Below are 6,142 nucleotides of genomic sequence, written 5' to 3' on the forward strand. Positions count from 1 at the left end.
ACAGGACCACTGGTTCCCAGGCTTCCACCAGCTCTCATCTGGCAGGGAGGTTGGGTGGGGGCAGGGTGACGACTCTCCGTGTTTCCTGACAACAGGCCTGGGGAAGCAAGCACCAATGTGAAGCTGAAGAGAGTCCTGGACACAGGGGGCAGTGAGACGGAGTCTGCCCAGGCCACACCTGTGGCCGGGGTATGGCCCTGGGCCTGGGGAGGGTCGCTGTTTGAGAGGAGGACGCAGCTTTATAAAATGACTCCGTAAGTATGGCCTGGGTGAGTGGGGCACAGGGCCTCACTCCCTACCTGGGACAGAGTGTGTGGACCAAGACCCTGCTATAGGCTGACAGCAGGCAACAGGGAAACCCAAAGCTTGGGCTGAGGCACAGGTGGAGGCTGGCACTTGGCCTCTGGGGAGCTAGGGAGCCCCTGGGCTCCCTGGGGGGCTATAGGGAGCACTCTTGGATGCCCTTTCCTTGAAGGATGCATGCACACACCTGAGGCTGGGTGGCCTCTGCCTGACTGCTGGCTGGAAACTGACTTTCCACATAAGAGCCCCTACAATCCCGTAGTCCAACAGAACAGGCTCATGGCTCCTTTCTCTGACAAGGCTCTAGAATGGAGGTTTGCATCCTAAGACTATAGGGATGGCTTAAAAAATAATCCACAGTCCCATCCCTACTCCCAGAGATCCAGGAATCTGTTTAATGTTCCCCAGGTTGTTCTAGGAGGCCACCTGTTAATGTAGTCACAGGGATGCCCAGGGCATTAGATGCTCATACTTCAGCTCTGGAAGATGTTCCGATCACCAGAACTCTCATGGGAGGGAAAGAACCAACCTGCTCTTCCCTACTCTCTTCCTGAGACCAGGAGAGCAAGGATGGCACACAGAGTGGGCCCCTGAGAGAGGGTGGAGCTTTAAGGACGAGGACTTCCTGCTGCCGGCTCAGTGTAGCTCCTCTTGGCTGGTCAAGACACTTGAGATCCATACCAGCAACTACACTGCCCCTGTGCAGCCTGGCTCCTCTTGAGGGTGTGCAAGAAAGGAGATGATGATTGGAAAGGACTCCTGGGGTGTGCAGCAAAACCTGCTCAAGGATCAGAAGGAAATCTCCACGGCAGAGTTCTTTTTAGTTTAAATACTTCACTAAAAAAGAAAATGAACTCCATAAATTCAAACTGACCTTTAGAAAAAGATAAAATAAATAACCTCTAAAGCCCTCCTGATTGACATGAAGACTCTTGACTGACTGAATTTCCGTAAAGATGACAAGGAGTCACTGGCTGGACATTTCCATGGCAGAAGCTGGCCCCAGGCGACAGGTGTATTTCACCTGAGACTGAGCATGGCCACACCTCCCAGCTGGAGAGCTTCCTCCGGCGTTCACTCGACCCAGTTTGCTTAGTCGATCCCTAAGTGCTAAGCCCTTGGGCTCTTTTCCAACTTCTTGCTATTATAAATATCACCTCTATGAATATCTCTGTACAAATTACTTTCTTAATATTTTACTGGGAAGCATTTCCCAGATGGAATTGCTAGGTCGAAGGGTATGGACCACTTTATAGTTCCTTCTTATTATTTTTTGATGAAGTAGTTGTACAAAGAGGCTTCTGTTCTACAAGTCAGATTATAGATGAGTACGATGCACCTTGGTCATTGTCCCATCCTGTCCCTATGCTCAAGTTACATAGTTCAATTTTGACAGAATATATATGGACTGTAATAGCTATATTTGATCACCCTTCCTCCATTTGTGGGCCTTCCCCCTTCCTGCCCCTCTCACTGCCAGACAAAAGACGTTTCAGCTTCCTGGTATTCATTTTGTTAGTTGTTTGGAAGAGTTATACCATTGGACTCCCCCTGAGTATAACATCCTTAGTCAATTTGTATATATGTATATATATGTGTATATATATATATATGCACACTCATACATATATATGTATAAAAAGGCCTGTATATGTTTTCATGTGTGTTTGTAGTTTAGCTGTAACTTCCACATATGAAAGAAAGCATGTACTGTTTGTCTCTCTGAGCCTGACTTACTTCATTTAACATACTTTTTTCTAGTTCCATCCATTTCCTTGCAAATAACATAATATTCTTTAGGCTAGATGAGTAAAATTCCTTTGTGTGTATATGTATATATATACACACACACACACACACACACACACACACACACATGCATATTGCACATTTTCTTGTTCCACTCCTGTGTTGTAGGGCATCTGGGTTACTTCCATAAATTGGCTAGCCTGAATAGTGCAGCAATGAACATAGCTGTGTAAGTGTCTTCATCCTGACTTGTAATATTCTGGGTAGATGCCTGCGAGTGCTACTGCTGGATCACAGGGTAGTTCTGTGTTGCTCTTTTTTTTTTTTTTTTGAATCTCTAAACCACCTTCCATAATGATTGCACTAATTCACATTCACCCCAACAGTGTAATAGAGTTCGTTTCTTCCCACATTCCCACCAACATTTGTGATTTGTATTTTTGTTGTTGTTTTTATTGTTGTTTGTATTCTTGATGCTGGCTAGTCTTACTGGAATGATATGGAATCTCGGTGTTGCGTTGATTTGCATATCCTTTCTGATTAGAGATATTGAGCATTTCCTCATGTGTTTACTGCTTACTGCCATTCATTCTTCTAAGAAGTCTCTGTTTAGGTACTTGGCTCTTTTTTTTGGCCATTCCTGGGGCTTGGACCCAGGGCCTGGGCATTGTCCCTGGCTTCTTTTTGCTCAAGGCTAGCACTCTACCACTTGAGCCACAGCACCACTACCAGCTTTTTCTGCTTATGTGGTGCTGAGGAATTGAAAACAGGGCTTCATGTATGCAAGCATTCTACCACTAAGCCCTATTCCCAGCCCCTTGGCTCATTTATTAATTGGGTTATTGAATTTGGGGAAGTGTGTTTCCTGAGCTCCTGTATATTCTGGATATCAGACACTTGTCAGGTTTATAGCTGGTAAAGATCTTCTCCCATTCTGTAGCCCGTCTTTTTAACTTAGTAGTTACATCCTTTGCTGTGCAGAAAATTTCTAGCTTGATGTAGACCCATTTGTCAATTCTTCCTTTGATTGGATGAGCCCCCAGAACTCTACACAGGAAGTTCCTGCCTATGCCAATAAGTCCTAATGTTTCTCCTCCTTCCTCTAGTAGTTTCAAAATTCCAGTTCTTTGTTAAGTCTTTTATTCCTTTTGCATTGATACTAGTGTGGGGTGCCAGGCAGGGATCTAATTTCAGTTTTCTGCATATGGATGTCCAGTTTCATTTTTCTTGTAACCAGAAAAATTGAATCCCATATCACTGATTTTGTAATGGCTGTCACCCAGCCCTCCACTCCAGTTTGATCAAAGCTCATCATTTTCGTGTGTTGGTAACCATTTTAATTTGTTGTTCCTTATTGCTCCATATTGGTTGGGAGTAGTCCTGTAACATTAATTTTGATGTCTATTTTTGTAATCATAGATGAAGTTAGACATTCTCTGAAGGACTTTGAAAAGCTGATGAGCATCATTTTTCCTGAAGGAATGATGGTGGTATTTTTCCTGATTCAAAATGTTGGGCAGAGTCATCAGGCATTCCCATAGTCCCAGTTATCCAGGGTGCTAAGGCTGGAGGGTCATTTGGGCCTGTGAGTTTGAAACAGGCTTGGGAAACCAAAAGAAACTTTGTCTCATAAACAAAGAGCTGGGCTAGACTTAGTCTGTCCTCAGTTTTCTGATTGTGGGACCTTATACATAACAGAACCATAGTTCCAAATACGCTAGGCTAAGTGATGTATACCAGCATCACTGAGCCCCAATAGAAAACTGAGAGGAAAGAGGAGAAGGAAAACCCATGACCCCAAGCATATCTCCAGTTTGGCTAGCTGTTCCTGAGCCCCACTGGAGCCCGCACACTTACCTACCCCATCCAGATGTGGCCTTCTGGGTGCTTAGATTGCCAGACTCTGTTTATGACTGTGTCTATGCAGTACATTGGCTATTGATCCTAATGATCACCGAGGAGTGGCACCAAGAGTTTATCCAGGCCAGGAGAGAGAAGCCTGGGTAAGGCTAATAATATTAGTTGAGGCCTAAGCATAGGGAGTTGTAAAATAGGAGCGTGCTAAGGGGATGCTGCCCTAAGTAAGACTCCACCACTGACAGGGAGAGCACATCAGTGATAGCAGATCCAAGACAGACAGTGAAGTTCAGGAGCACAGAACCCAAGGATGGAAGTGGGGTCCCACAGGGATTCCTCCTGGAATTTTGGGATAGGCCAGAAGAGGGAGGGAAGAAGTTAGAACATGGTTAGTAAGGAAGGTAGAATTGGCAAAGCAAGTGATGTCAACAGCTTAAATCGTGGCTTGAAGACTCCAGAAATAGACAGATAATGGGTATTTGGGGTATGATGCAGCATACAGTAATTTCTACAGCGTGATCATTCACGCAGTTTGAGGTTCTTACAGGCCCAGTGCCAGGTGCCTCTCTCAGGTGAAGCAATCCCTGGGGGTATGGGAGGACTCAGGGACTCAAGTTCAGTATGTATACAGACAATAGATCCTAGGGTATTGGAGGAAAATTGGCCAACATTAGCCAGAGCATCAGCATAATAAAGGAGGCCCCATCCTAGCCCACCTCTGTCAGATGCAGACGGGAAGCTGTTTGCATAGCGCAAAGGGAAGGTATGCATGTTGCTGGGTGACAGGTGTCATGGACTCACCAAAGTTCTCCAACCTTGGGCAGAAAGAAAGACTCTATCTCCCTCTCATTCTTGGCCTGCTACTCATGGACTTAGGAGCTTGACTGGTGCTGCATGTCCTGGAACACTTTGGACAGTTGGAAAAGTGGTTTGGTGTACAAGCAGAGACCTTAGACTCAGCTGGAACTGGTCTACCCCTGATACTGTCCCTCACTACCTGACGCCACTTGATGTCTCTGAGCCTCTGCTTCCTGTTCTATACAGGGGAATGGGTATATTCATCCCAGTCTTACAGAGTGATTTACCAGAATAAAAAGAGTGCATGAAGATGCTCAGCACAGGGAGAGTTGATGCTCATTTAATCCTAGTTTTCCTCCTTTTACCTCTTCTAGCACCTAGAACAAGGTTGTACCCATCTGTGGGCTCAGGTGGGCCTCCAGCCTAAGTCACGAGGGCTTTGGATGTACACTGCCCAGGAGAAGAGCTAGAATAGATAAGAACTCATTTTCTGAGTTCAGGGGACCCTTAGAGTATTGGTGAATTTAGTCAGGTGGATGGACTAAAGCCTGACAAGAGTCTGGCCCTTGATTTTCTTCTCTGCCACTTGGGCACATCAACACTCACTTCCACCGGTGTGGTGTGTGTGTGTGTGTGTGTGTGTGTGTGTGTGTGTGTGTGTGTGTGTGTACTACTGATACTGCGTAGGAAGCCCTCAGCACCACACATGTGGAGCATGGCAGAGCCACACATGACTGCTATTTCTGTGGCTGAGGACACCTTGATGACTCTTAAGAATCACACCCTGCAAAGGGCTTCTCTCTAACCCCAGGGTGCAGCCTGGGGCCCCAAGCCAATGCATGGTGGTCAGGCTTGGGCTAGACCTGTCTGTGGTTAATCAAGTTGTCCTACAGTTGGCTGAGGATGGCAGAGCCCGGCAGCAGGAGGCTGCCCTGAGAGGCTCCTGCGAGTGGGTGAGGGTGTGTCCCGGGGATAGTTTTAGGACAGAAAGTCACTTAGCAAGTTCTCTTATTCAGAGTCCTGAGAGTTCAAGTGCCAGGCAGTCTGTCCACGCGTTGGGCATGAAGTGGCCCCTCGCAGGCCAGCCTTTCCTCTGCAGGAGGATTCCAGAGGCAGCAGCATGGAGATGAGGGGAACCTTGAGGGCCTCTCAATGGGTGGGGATGCATGAGGATGGGGTTCAAGCAATTCCTACAACTCACAGGTAGCTGACTGAAATTCACTCTTGGTGACTGTGCAAGTGAACAGATGCTGGACTGTCGGGGATGGCTATACCTTTAAGACCTGGGACTGCTGGCTGTTAGCCACTCCTACCTTCTCCCCGGGTCTGGAACCTCCCCCGCCCTCCGTCTGTAAGCACATGTCTGTAATGGCGCCGGGGACTGGTCCTGGGGGGGACTGTAATCTCCTCCTCTGCGGGAAGTTCCGTGATATCA

The sequence above is a fragment of the Perognathus longimembris genome, chromosome 13, assembly GCF_023159225.1.
Source record: "Perognathus longimembris pacificus isolate PPM17 chromosome 13, ASM2315922v1, whole genome shotgun sequence".
NCBI lineage: Eukaryota > Metazoa > Chordata > Mammalia > Rodentia > Heteromyidae > Perognathus > Perognathus longimembris.